This window comes from Carettochelys insculpta, chromosome 5 (assembly GCF_033958435.1).
Source record: "Carettochelys insculpta isolate YL-2023 chromosome 5, ASM3395843v1, whole genome shotgun sequence".
Lineage (NCBI taxonomy): Eukaryota > Metazoa > Chordata > Testudines > Carettochelyidae > Carettochelys > Carettochelys insculpta.
The window spans coordinates 36625453-36638104 of record NC_134141.1 but is presented as its reverse complement, the minus strand read 5'-3'; the positions used below and the strand labels follow the sequence as shown (position 1 = coordinate 36638104).

The window sequence follows — 12652 nt, the reverse complement described above, 5'->3', positions numbered from 1 at the left end:
AAAGTCCAAGAAAATGATAGATATGATTTTGATTAGATGAGTAATATCAGTACAGCCTACCAAACTTTCCAAGGAGTAGATATGGACTCAGACCACAGTCTAATGATCGCAAACATCAAGCTAAAACTCAGAAGAAAGAGTAAGACAGTTTAAGAAGAGAAAAGAGACATGACGAGGCTAAGCAAGGAAGAAATAGGAAACTTGTGCAGAGCAGCACTCAAAGAGAAGATTAGGAATGCAGTCAGAGGAAGACTTAGATAAGAGTTGAAGGGATAGCCATGGTGATAGAAAAGGCAATTTGCAGACTGTTCCAGAAGAAAAGATCAATAAGAAGTGGATTACACAGGAGACACTGAAGTTCGTCCAAGAGAAGAGAACACTGAAGATCAGAAGGGATGTTTTTGGGAGGGTGGAACATCCATATAGACTGCAATGCACTGATGTAAGGAAAGCAGCCAGAAAGGATATGGCAAAATGGTTAGAGGAGCAGTGTGAAGATATAGAGAGGGATTACAGTAAATGTAAGACCAGAGAGGTGCATAAAATTATTATGAATATTAATAGGAAGTGGCAGACAAAGCAGATGGCGACCAAAGACAAGAACGAAGAGGTACTCATGAACAAGAAGATTATGCAGCGATGGATGAGATATTGGGCCGATCTAGACAAAGCACAGTTAGACCAGCATGTCTCAGAGAAACTGGAGCAAGAACTGAAAGAGATATCTCCACTGAGCATCAAGAGAGAGACCAATATTACCACAAAGGAAGTAGAAGGAGTAGTGAAATGACTAAACAACAACAAGAGCCCTGGAAATAATATCACAGGACAGATGATCAAATATGGTGGAGAAAGTATGATTCAGGAAATACACCGACTATGTAATATAGCACAGAAAGAAGAGAAGGCACCCAAGGAATGAACAATACCCATGCTAGAGACAATGCACAAGAAAGAAAGTGCAGTGAAGTGCAAGAATGATTGCCCTAACAAGGCATCTATGCAAGGTGATGATGATGATACTGATGGGGAGACTAAGCTAGCAGATAGAAGAACACCAAGTGGACCAGCAAGCAGAGTTCAGGAGAGATAGAAATACCATACAGCAGATAATGGCACTAAGATTGATAGAGAAAGTACAATGAAAGAATAAGAATACATACACTTGCTGCAGAAGGCATTTGAGAGTATAGATCAGAAAGTGACTTGGATGGTGTTGGAGTCATACGGAGTGGATCGTAGACTATTGTTGAAGGATTTCAATGACAATGCAGAGATAGCACTAAGAATGTGCAGGGAATTGGGAAGTTGGTTTAGAATGAGTAGAGGTACAAGACAAGGAAATCCAATATCACGGAGTATCGTCATCATGCATCTGGACAGAGCGATGGACAAGATCAAGGAATAGGCAGAAAGGCTATCCATGCACGGGGAAAGAATTAACAACTTGAGGTTTGCAAATGATACAGTTATCATTGAGGAAGATGAGGAGAAACTAGCGAAAACAGTGCAGGTGCTAAATGAGGAAGGGAAGCAGTACAGACTGATTATGAACATCAAGAAAACAAAAACCATAGTATTTGGAGGTAAGGAAATAGGAAGGAAGATCCGTGTAGATGGGATTGAACTAGATAATGTAAAAAGTTCACATTTCTGGGGAGCAACATAATGTAATCTAGACTAAGAAGGAAATAGCAACTAGAAGAGCAAAAGGAAGAGTGAGTTTGAAGGTGATGGATACAATCTGGAAAAGCAAAGCCATTAGCTTAGGAATGAAACTGAGTGTCTTGAAAATGTGTGTATTCAGCAGCATGTTGTACAGATGTGAGACGTGGGTGATAATAAATGTTTCAAGGAGAATATTGGCATTTGAGAGGAGTTGTTATAGAAAGATCCTGAGAACAGGATGGATGCAGAAGGTCACCAGGAATTATGTAGGAAGATGCAGCCAAAAGAGAACCTATCGCAGGAGGTTATACAACGGAAGTTACAGCTATTTGGGTGTATTTGCAGAGTGAATGACTAACGAAAAATCAAGACTCTGGTATTTGGCATAAGGGATGGTTCCAATAGGAGAGGCAAACCCAACAGAGGATGGGTAGATGATATAGTAGATTGGTGCAGAACTAGTCTACAGATGCTAAGCCATTTTGCACTGGACAGGGAAAGATGAAAGGAAACAGTGAGAGGCATCAGACACCATAGGGCAATGAGCCCATGGTTGCTGCTGCTGACGCCGATGACAAAACTAAATGCAGTATGTATTGCTCACCTCAAGACATCAAAATAATCAGCTAGGCCCCAAAAGATTGGCCCTAAAATTGGCAGATTTTAAAGCATTTTTAAAGCCTGCCTTTACTCCCCCCTGCCCCCAACTTCTCTGCTAATGTGTGAAATGACTTGAGATTCAAGGGATAACTTTTTAACCATACACCTCACCTTGACTGCTCCAAATGAAACTCCACTTAACCCTGAACGCAGTGAGTTTTTGGTTTAAAAAAAAGGAATAAAGAGCCGCCCTCCTTCCCCCACCCCAGCCAGTCCCGGAGTTAGGGCTGCCAAGGTGCCAGTCCTTTCAAGTACCAACACACAAAAAAAAACCACTGCTTCAACTCATCACTAATGCTGTGTCTACACTGGCACAAAACTTCAAAATGGCCATGCAAATTGCCATTTCAAAGATTACTAATGAGGTGCTTAAATTAGCATGTCGAAATTACCCATGAAATGCATATTCAGAACCTCATTAGCATATCACCCGCTGCAGCTCTTCAAAATTGCTGCTTTTTGCTGCCACGCAGCTTGTCCAGACGGGGTCCTTTTCAAACGGACACTGCCAACTTCGAAATCCCCGTATTCCTATCAGCTCGTAGGAATAAGGGGATTTTGATATTGGTGGGGTCCTTCTGAAAAAGGACCACTGTCTGGAAGAGGCGCGCAGCAGCAAAAAGCGGCAATTTCAAAGAGTCGTGCCTGGCAGCATGCTTATGAGGCACTGAATATGCATTTCAGTGCCTCATTAGTAATCTTCAAAATGGCCATTTGCATGGCTATTTCAGAAATTTCTCTAAGTGTAGATGTAGCCTAAGACAGAGCAACTGCTATTCATTTCTTCTTGTCTTGACTCCCCAGTCTGAGTTTCTCATCTTCCATTCAGATAACCTTATTTACCAAACTTCCACCCTAACATATTCCACCCTAACATTCTTTTGCCCTACTACACAGTCACCAAAACCTTCCCCAAAGAACCATGAGACTATTTAGTTCTCCCCCAAGACTGACAGACTGTGCACTGAATTCAGCATTGACCTTTCTATAGTTAGGATTTAATGTCAGATTTACCATTGTAGGCAGCAGTTTAACATAATTACACAATCTATTTGGAATGCAACAACTATATTTATAATATTTTAAACAGTTTATGCATCCAATCTATTTAAAAATCTATAAACCACTCCACCTTCTTTGTATTAGTTTAAGTCAATATAATTTATTAAATATTTTTAAATCTAATTACAATTAATTATACAGGAGAAAAAATTTTAGGTTTTACTTATCCTGCTCATTCAGAGCTCATGGACCTGTCTGCAGCTCTTCATACTCCTAGGCTACGTCTACACGTGCACACTATATCGAAATAAGCTATTTCGATGAATAACGTCTACACATCCTCCAGGGCTGGCAACATTGACGTTCAACATCGACGTTGGGCAGCACCACATCGAAATAGGTGCTGCGAGGGAATGTCTACACACCAAAGTAGCACACATCGAAATAAGGGTGCCAGGAACAGCTGCAGACAGGGTCACAGGGCGGACTCAACAGCAAGCCGCTCCCTTAAAGGGCCCCTCCCAGACACAGTTGCACTAAACAACACAAGATACACAGAGTCGACAACTGGTTGCAGACCCTGTGCCTGCAGCATGGATCCCCAGCTGCCGCAGCAGCAGCCAGAAGCCCTGGGCTAAGGGCTGCTGCCCACGGTGACCATAGAGCCCCGCAGGGGCTGGAGAGAGAGCGTCTCTCAACCCCTCAGCTAACGGCTGCCATGGCAGACCCCGCTATTTCGATGTTGCGGGACGTGGATCGGCTACACATGCCCTACTTCGATGTTCAACTTCGAAGTAGGGCGCTATTCCCATCCCCTCATGGGGTTAGCGACTTCGATGTCTCGCCGCCTAACGTCGATTTCAACTTCGAAATAGCGCCCAACACGTGTAGCCGTGACGGGCGCTACTTCGAAGTTGGCGCCGCTACTTCGAAGTAGCGTGCATGTGTAGACACGGCCCTAGTGTGTGCTGCCCCAACCTTCTGCTCCTTTATAATCAAACTCACCCTGCCTTTAAGGAGACCACTATGTTCTCCATTTGGAAAGTTTTGCCCAGAGTTAGAGATCTGTGGGAACCAGAGTTTTAACTTCATGGAAAATGCTCTAATTTCAATTTTTTCCCTTTCCCAGACTAGATCAAAATATTTTTTTTTGGGGGGGAGGCAAAAACCAGTTCTTCCTAAAGAAATTTCAGAGTCTGAATAAACCACATTTGCAATTCCCAACTTGCACAAATATTTTTGTCTCCATTGTCCAATTTGTACAACAAATAATCAGGGGGCTAATCTCAGCTTCGTGACATACATAAATAATATATTAGTCTATACACATAGGTTATCGTGTCTGGAAAAGTTTTGTGACAGCTTTAACTTCTGCATCTGTTCTAAACCAAATATGTGGAATAACACCGAATATTCTGCAGACAGAAAATCCAGAAAAATGCGTTGGGTTCCACAGAACCGTCTATGTGGAATGAATCCTAATCTTTTGTTAAAAAAGCATTCCTTTATATGAAACCTATTAAATTAACATAATCAAAGCCAGCAAATTTAGCACACTTCCAAAGTACAAATACCAACAAGCAAAGAAATAGCTGATCTCCCAAAAAAAAAATTCAGATCCCCATAGCAGTTGCAGACACTCCACCATGTGTCTAAGGTCAGACTGGGCAGAAGTTGATTGTGCTCTCATCTTCCTCCTTCCACAAAAAAAGTTATAAAAGATTCTGGTCCTATCATAACATGGAGTGAAAACATTTTTTTCAGTTTTATCAGTTCAATCACTTTTTTGACCAACTTACTATGGGAGTTTTATCCTTAAAAACACAACACATTTAACAAATATATAAATAATTAATACTTGGCAGGTTTTCAATTTATATAAAATACAGTGGCCATCTGCCAGCTCTGGCCCTCCTTCCTCCCTTCCTGTACAGATGAGTTCTCTTCCCAGTCTCCACCTCTGTTTTGCCAACGCCTTTAAAACTGCAGTTGCAAAAGATCTCTTCCAAGTGTACACTGCTAAACAGCAAACAACTATTATGTTCTATAGACTACTACAAATGCTGCAGAAATGACAAGTAACAGAGAGATGGCCGTGTTATAGAAGTGGTGAACTAGGTTCCAGAAACTGCAATTTTCCGCTAATAAGCTGAAAGTTGCCAAAGTAACTTAAACCTCTCCCCTCTCCCCACCCAATCCCTAGGTCATCAACCTTCCCAGCACTGACAGCAAGGACTCTCTGAAAAAGAATGACAAAATAAAAAAAAAAAAAAAACTTTGCATTTACAGGGAATGGTTTGCCAGAGATTTGAATTATGATAAAAGTTTCAGCTCGTGACCTTACTTTTTTTTTTTTAAAAAAAAGGCTTTTGCTTATAAGGCATAAAGGATTTTGCACTTTACAGTAAAAAAGCAAACAAAAAAAACCCTTCTTTCTCCAACTCCCTTTTCTTCTTTCCCACTGCCCCACATTTTATATCCTTATTACATCAGATAATGCTGCATCAGTGATGTAGTACAGTACATTTAGTGGCTTAAGTAATAAATCACAAGGCTATTTTTTCTAAGCATTCTAAGCGTTTAAAGAAAAATATTTTTCATCTGCTTCTTCCTACTAGCAGCAGTATGGTTTTAAATGGCCTGCTTGGCTTCATAAATTTTCCCACTAGCTCACCAATCTTGGCCCAGGAGTCTCACAGCTGTGCCATATGTTTGACAGTGCTAACAATGAGTCCCCAGTTACATTATGAAATTTTCATTTTACACGTTTTAGAAGTCTACACTTGCCACATTTTACCAAGCTTAGAAACAGTTTGAGAGATCTGTACTAGCCTCCCATCTGGCAACAGAGGTATTAGCAAATGCTAAAAGCAACCTTTTTTTTTTTTTTCTCCAGAACTCCTAACATCTTCTCAAAAATGCAGCTACATGCACACTTTCAGCAGCACTGCAATGGCATCTCACTGACAGGGTCAGATTTTCAAAACTCTCCCAGGAATTATGAATTTGTGTAAGTTAGATTTCAGTTATTCCATTCGCTCAAGTAAACAGCTGCTTGAACACAAAACACTCATAGGTGTATTTGCAGAGACTTAGTTTGAAAATTTGGCCCCTGCTACAAAGGATATGCCAAACCAGGATTTTTTAAATTTTAAATCTGTTCCTACCTTGTTTTACTTCCTATCGCTAGCTTCTCAAGCTATCACATTTTGCAAACTGCTTAAAGTACCATATTTATTGCACTCCACTGAAAGTGAAGTGCTTATGAGTAACCTCAGCTGAGTCCAAGCAACACCAAGTAACAGCTGTGAAACAGAATATCTGCCACTGGTTACATGGATGTGCTTATACTCCAGTGCACCTTCAAATTCTCCCAAGGAGGAGACTAATGCCTGAATTTTGCAGTGGAGTTTCTTTTTGAACACATGCAAATTACTTTAATCATAATACCTATGGATTTTATAGACTGAATATCTGGAGTAACAAATCAACTAGAAAAACTTGTAAGCCACACTGCAGTACATTTAAATCCTGAATTAGTGGCTCAAAGTTTAAATATGTGTAACATTCACTGGTGACTATCAGAATTAAAGTATTTATCCTCTTTACATTTTGTCAAATTTTGTTAATGTCACTGTTAAACAGTACAACATACCTTAAAGCACTATAAAGCACTCAGAATCAGAAGGGTAGAATGGATAAAATAGCCCAGAGGAGAGTGTCACAAACCACATCTCGAAAGCTTGAAATAACATCAGTGCAAAACTAAGGGTTTCTACAGCAAAGTTGAGAAACGGTTACTTTAGGAATAACAATATGGTATTTTTATTTTTCTAATAAAGTTTGCCATGCACTGTTAAAAGAAAGTGTCTTCCACTGTGATTCTTCACATTGGTCATGCTTAGTCCCCCAGCTCTGTACTGCCTTTTTTTTTTTCGTTTTAAAATAGGCCTCACATAAAGGAGGTACTTCCCTGCAAACACATTCACCCCTAAAGCATTTGAGATTTATAATGCCAGAAAGTGCCATTCAATGGTGCTCTTTGAGACACTGTGGCAATAGTCAAGGCTGAGATTGATTATTCCACATAAGAAATACATTTCCTGGATACCACACTACAAATCACTGATGGACACAGACACCACTCCCTACCAGAAACCCACTGACTGTTATGCTTGCCGACATGCCTCCAGCTTCCATCCAGCGCACACCACATGATCCATTGTTTATAGTCAAGTCCTTAGAAAACAAATCGCATCTGCTCCAATCCTACTGACAGAGACCAAAAACTACAAAAACCTATACCGAACATTCATAAAAAACTTAGTTACCCACTGGGAGAAGTTAAAAAAAAATTGACAGGGCCAGATGAATACCCAGAAACCAGCTACTTTGAGATAGGCCCCAGAAGGTCACTAACATAATACCACTTGCCATCACCTATTGCCCCCAACTCAAACCCCTGCAACACATCATTAAAAACCTACAACCTATTCTGGATCATGATGCTACACTCCAGAAAGCCCTAAGTGACAGGCCTGTTCTTTCCTATAGGCAATCTCCTAATCTAAGATAGATTCTCATAAGTAATCACAGGCTACACCACAGTAATACTAATCCTGGAACTTTTACTTGCAACAAACCCCGCTGCCAACTTTGTTCAGATATTTATTCTGGGGATACCATCACTAGACCTAACCATATTAGTTACAAGACCAAAGGTACATTCCCGTGCACTTCCATCAACGTTACATATGCCATTATGTGCAAACAATGCCCTACCACTATGTACATTAGACAGACTGGGCAAAACCTTTACCAAAGAACAAATGGACACGGAGCAGACCTCAAGAAACTCAATACACCCAAGCCAGTGAGTGAACACTTCAGGGGAGTGGGCCATTTTGTTCAAGACATGATAATGTGTGTCCTGGAGTAAAAGGAATTTAAAAACAGATTAAAGCAAGAACAACAAGAATTCCTGTGGCACCTTATAGACTATCAGATATATTGGAGCATAAGCTTTTGTGGGCAAAGACCCGCTTCATCAGATTAGAGTGAGGCATTTGTGAGTTGGAATTCATGTTCAAATTTGACACATTAACAAGTGGTATGAACAGAGACATCAATTACCTCACGCATTACAAGGACTGCTTCCCTTCCTTTGATGCTTGTAATTATCTCAGGCAGGACAATTAACATCCCCCTACCCCTCACTCCCCTCCTCCAATCCTATTTCATTTGTCAGGTTTTACTGCAATTTTTTTTCTTTGTCCTCTTTACTTATACATGTCAGTCTGTATTGGCAATGAGATGATGTGGGTCTGTCCCATGAAAGCTCATCACAGAATAAATCTTTTTGGTAGTCTTACAAGTGCTACATTTCGGCTGTTATGTTTTGTTGGACTACAGACTAAACATGGCTACCTCTCTTTTACAGATTTTTAGATGGTGTAAGTTATCATAGCTCCGTCTCCCCAACAGTTTGTTTTAAGTCAAAAGTCTTGTTTGCTTGATCTTTTGGCTTTGGGTACTAGTGGTTTTGAGGAAGTTCATGGGATAGTTATTCCCACAAATGAGCATTTCTCCTTGATGGCACATAGGAGAAATACAGAAGAGGAGATTTTTTGCCCAGCTCCAAACTTACCTGGAGAAGAGAAGGCAGATACCAGTTCTAGTGGAGGTACTAGCATAGCCAATGGAACACAGCTTAGTATGTGTGAGGAAGACAAAAGATCCTTTACTCTACAACATCTCATTGAGGGGATATGTAAGTGGAGGGGACCAGGAGGGAAGGGAAGGTGATCCTGTAAAATAAAGACCTCCAGGGGCTCAGGCATGGATCCTGACCTTCCTGGTTTGGGAGGCACGCTTTCCAGTACTGGCACTACAGACTGCTTCTGATGGCAGTGCTGGCAGTTCAAAGTTCAGGTCTGTGGGATATCAGAGTTTGTGTTGTCTTACATCTGGGGAACTTGGACTGCACAGTGTTCCCTTGTGCTGAGCTAGTGTAGGGATCATCCTCTGTCTTGGACCCAGGAGAAAATTTAGTCCCATGTTTGTGGGAGACCTTACAAAACTTCCCTAATGGACCCCACCATAAGGTCAGTGAGGGTGGTCCTATCAGCACCAGAGGCTGACATAATAGGTGAGGGTGCTCCTCGCTGAAGCAGGCTGATATATGGTGGGGGACAGGAGAATCCCCTGACCTGGGTCTGAGTGCAGTCTCATGCCACCTCCATGAGATGCTCCTGTGAAGAAGAGCTGGTCTTCCTCGCACTGGCTAAGAAAGGATTGGCAAATACTGCACATATCTGTGATATGAGCTTCTCCCAAGCAGCAGATGCAGTGTTGATGTCATCACTGACAGAAAAAGATCATTGGAAGGAGACACAGTTTGAAGCCTATGGTTCTGTGAACTGTGTGGCTGCTGCCCCGAAAAAAATTCCAGAGCCATCCCAAAACTAATATTAAAACTATAGATTATTAAAACTAGGAGAGATTAAAAACAATAAAACCGTATATAAAACTAACTACAACTATGGTCTTTCTGAAGTACATCCGAGATGAGGATACTAAAAGCGAGAAGACACTGGAGAGGCAGTTGGGTCCACCTTGCCCTTCATCTTCTCGGATAGAACCACAGCATGAGTCAGGGCCCATGCCTGAGCCAATGGTTACTACTATAAAAAAAAAATATCTCCAACTCCACTCCCATGGTGCACATACGTAACCCTCACTGTAACACAAACAGAGACTTAAAGGAGGAGGAAAAAGTAGAGAGTTCCTATTCTAATGTTGTCTCGCCCAATTCAACTCCTGTTTTTACTCAATATCAATTCACCACCCATCTGAGAATCACTGACAATCAATGCATTTTATAAGCAACACGATATATGCTTCCAAAAAATCTCTTCCTTTATAGCACTATCTGTTTAAAGCAATGGCTTAAATAATTCATAAAGCACAGCAGAAATGTTATGAGGTGCTTATTAGGCTTACTCATTTTAGTACTCCGTGAGTTTGCCATGCTTATTACAATAAACATCAAAATATTTAATAATTACTAAGCAGTTTTTCCAAGAGTCACTATTTTTGCATGATCAGAGTTAGCACTCAACATAAACAGTGTTTAAACTGGTACTTACCTTGTTGTGGAGTTATGAACTATTCAGAAAGGATACTATCACTTATACAGTCCCAAAAATATTTTGGGAAAAAAATTGTTTCTGCTTTCCATAAACAGTAGCTAAGCAACAAGGCAGGCCAACCAATCAACTTCTCCTCCCTTTAAAACAGAGTGGAATGGGTAATGCCCAAGTTATGCTTTCTGATATCTCTGCCATGCAAAAGAAAGCAGTTCCTGTGCACTTAAAAATAAAATAATGGCAGTTTCTACTCTTCTTTCTATTCACGTGGTTTATCCTGTTGGGTATCATCCCAGAGTAATGCTGCATAATTTTTCCTTTTATTTAAACAATAAAGAATGGGTGAGTTTGAAAGGAAGTTACTCTTTCAACATAACTGAATGCAGCTAACTTGAATTTTGGATCACACTTAATAGATGGGACTCCTGAAGACTGAAGTGCTCAGCGTAACTGGATAAAATCATCATGTCTCCAGCATGTGATTAAAACAGCTCTCAACTACGTTGTTTCTATGTTTCTCTGTTTTTAACTTCTCCATGGCTCCAAAGTTTCCCTGTGTCCCCATTAAAGGCAATCCTAGATAGAGTTGGCAGCTCTGACTCTTTATACATACCACTCAAATCTTGAGTAATGAGAGGCATTTTATGTAAGGGATGTTCTTAACAATGGGACCTCATCCAACTGCCATGTGTTGCCTTAATGTTAAAACAAGGTAGGCTAACATTAGACAAGTGTCCTTAGAAAGTTATTAGCACAAGAGATTGTTTATTGCTGAAACATTCTTACACAAAAATAGAAAAGTATTTAGCAGTGTCCTAGATTTCCAGTATAGAAAGCATCTGAATAATTTTGCAGGCTCTCTGCTCTTCTTAATAATATCATTGCACTGATAACCTCGCTCACCCCTTTCCTTCCCTAAGCCTCACAAAAACAGCAAACTGCTCTTTCATAGTTTGAAGTACCAAAAACAGTTCCCATACTTTAATGTCTACCACAGTGTTATGTTATAATAAATATCAGTACAGTAGCACTACTGCATCTGCCTTAGTCCCAAATCAAACCTTGACTAACTCCCATAACATCTTGTGGGAAAGGTAGTTATTACCCCGCATTATACAAAAGGAGAAACTGAACAAGAAAAATGGCTTTGCTTGGGGGTCACAGAGAGGCATTAGCAGAAGATCAGGTCAGGAATCCAAGAGACTTTACACAAGGGAATAGGAAAGAGAGTAAATCAAAGTGAAACAATTTGAATTAGGATGAAGAGGAATAGCTCGGTGGTTAGATCATTGGCCTTGTAAACCTAGGGTTATGAGCTCAATCCTTGAGCAGGCCTTACAAAGGTCCGGGAAAGTTTAGATTAAAAAAGTCTGTGAGTGATGGCAATAGGTAAGTGCAGGGGAGTGGACTTGCTGACCTCCCAGTGTCCTTCCAGCTCTAGGAGATCTGCATGTTTTTTAAAAGATCATAGAATACTAGAACTGGAAAGGACCTCAAGAGATGAGCAAGTCCATTTCCCTGCTCTAGTGACAGGACCAAGCACCATCTATATCATCCCTGTTAGAGATAGTTGGCCTGAATCTCTCCCATCCCACCAGTGAATTTCAGGAACTGTATTTCTACAGAATTAAAAAGAAGAAAATCAGGTTCAAATAACCAGAGAGAGAAAAAAAGTGACTAAACAATGGGAAAACAAGCCAAGAAAGATAAACCACCCTGAAAGTTGTGTGTTTTACATACCACCCCAAGATACGTGCACTCAAGTTGCAAATATTTCAGGTTAACACAACTGAGTGTCAGGGAGCTGGCACTGGCTCTGGGCTGCCCACCAATCAGGAGAGCCAGGAAACTGACCAGCACAGGAGAACTTACATTCTGTAGCCGGAGAAGCAGCACAAGCACCTGAAGCTCCTTTTGAAAGGTAAGTCCTAGGGTTGGGGTGGGGTGGGGGCAGTTGGGAAGGGTTAAGCCTGGTGATGGATTGGGGCTGTGTATGCGGGGGTGGGAGAAGGGTTAAGCCTAGGTGGGGTAGGGCTGCAGGGGGGTCAGGGGTGGAATTGAGCTGGAGCCACACATGGGGGTTTGAAGAAGGGCGGGTGGGGGATCTGAACCAGAGCCATGAACAGGGGTGGTAAGCCGAACTACAGGGGGAGGGTTGAACCAGGGCAGGGGTG

The 12652-nt window shown here is 41.2% G+C and overlaps 1 protein-coding gene across 22 annotated transcripts in view; it reads right to left on the bottom strand.

Moving 5' to 3' along the window:
- ADAMTSL1 (ADAMTS like 1) overlaps positions 1-12652 on the bottom strand; it is a 627217-nt gene that overhangs the window by 515672 nt on the left and 98893 nt on the right. For 4 of the 22 annotated variants that reach the window (XM_074994959.1, XM_074994957.1, XM_074994958.1 and 1 more), the window contains exon 1: positions 10479-10599. The exons of 16 other annotated variants lie outside the window; for them this stretch is intronic. The gene's annotated coding sequence lies outside the window, so the exon portion shown is untranslated. Of the gene's footprint in view, positions 1-10478; positions 10626-12652 lie in introns of those variants that run through there. 2 more of the 22 variants (XM_074994948.1, XM_074994950.1) reach the window with 1 other exon arrangement.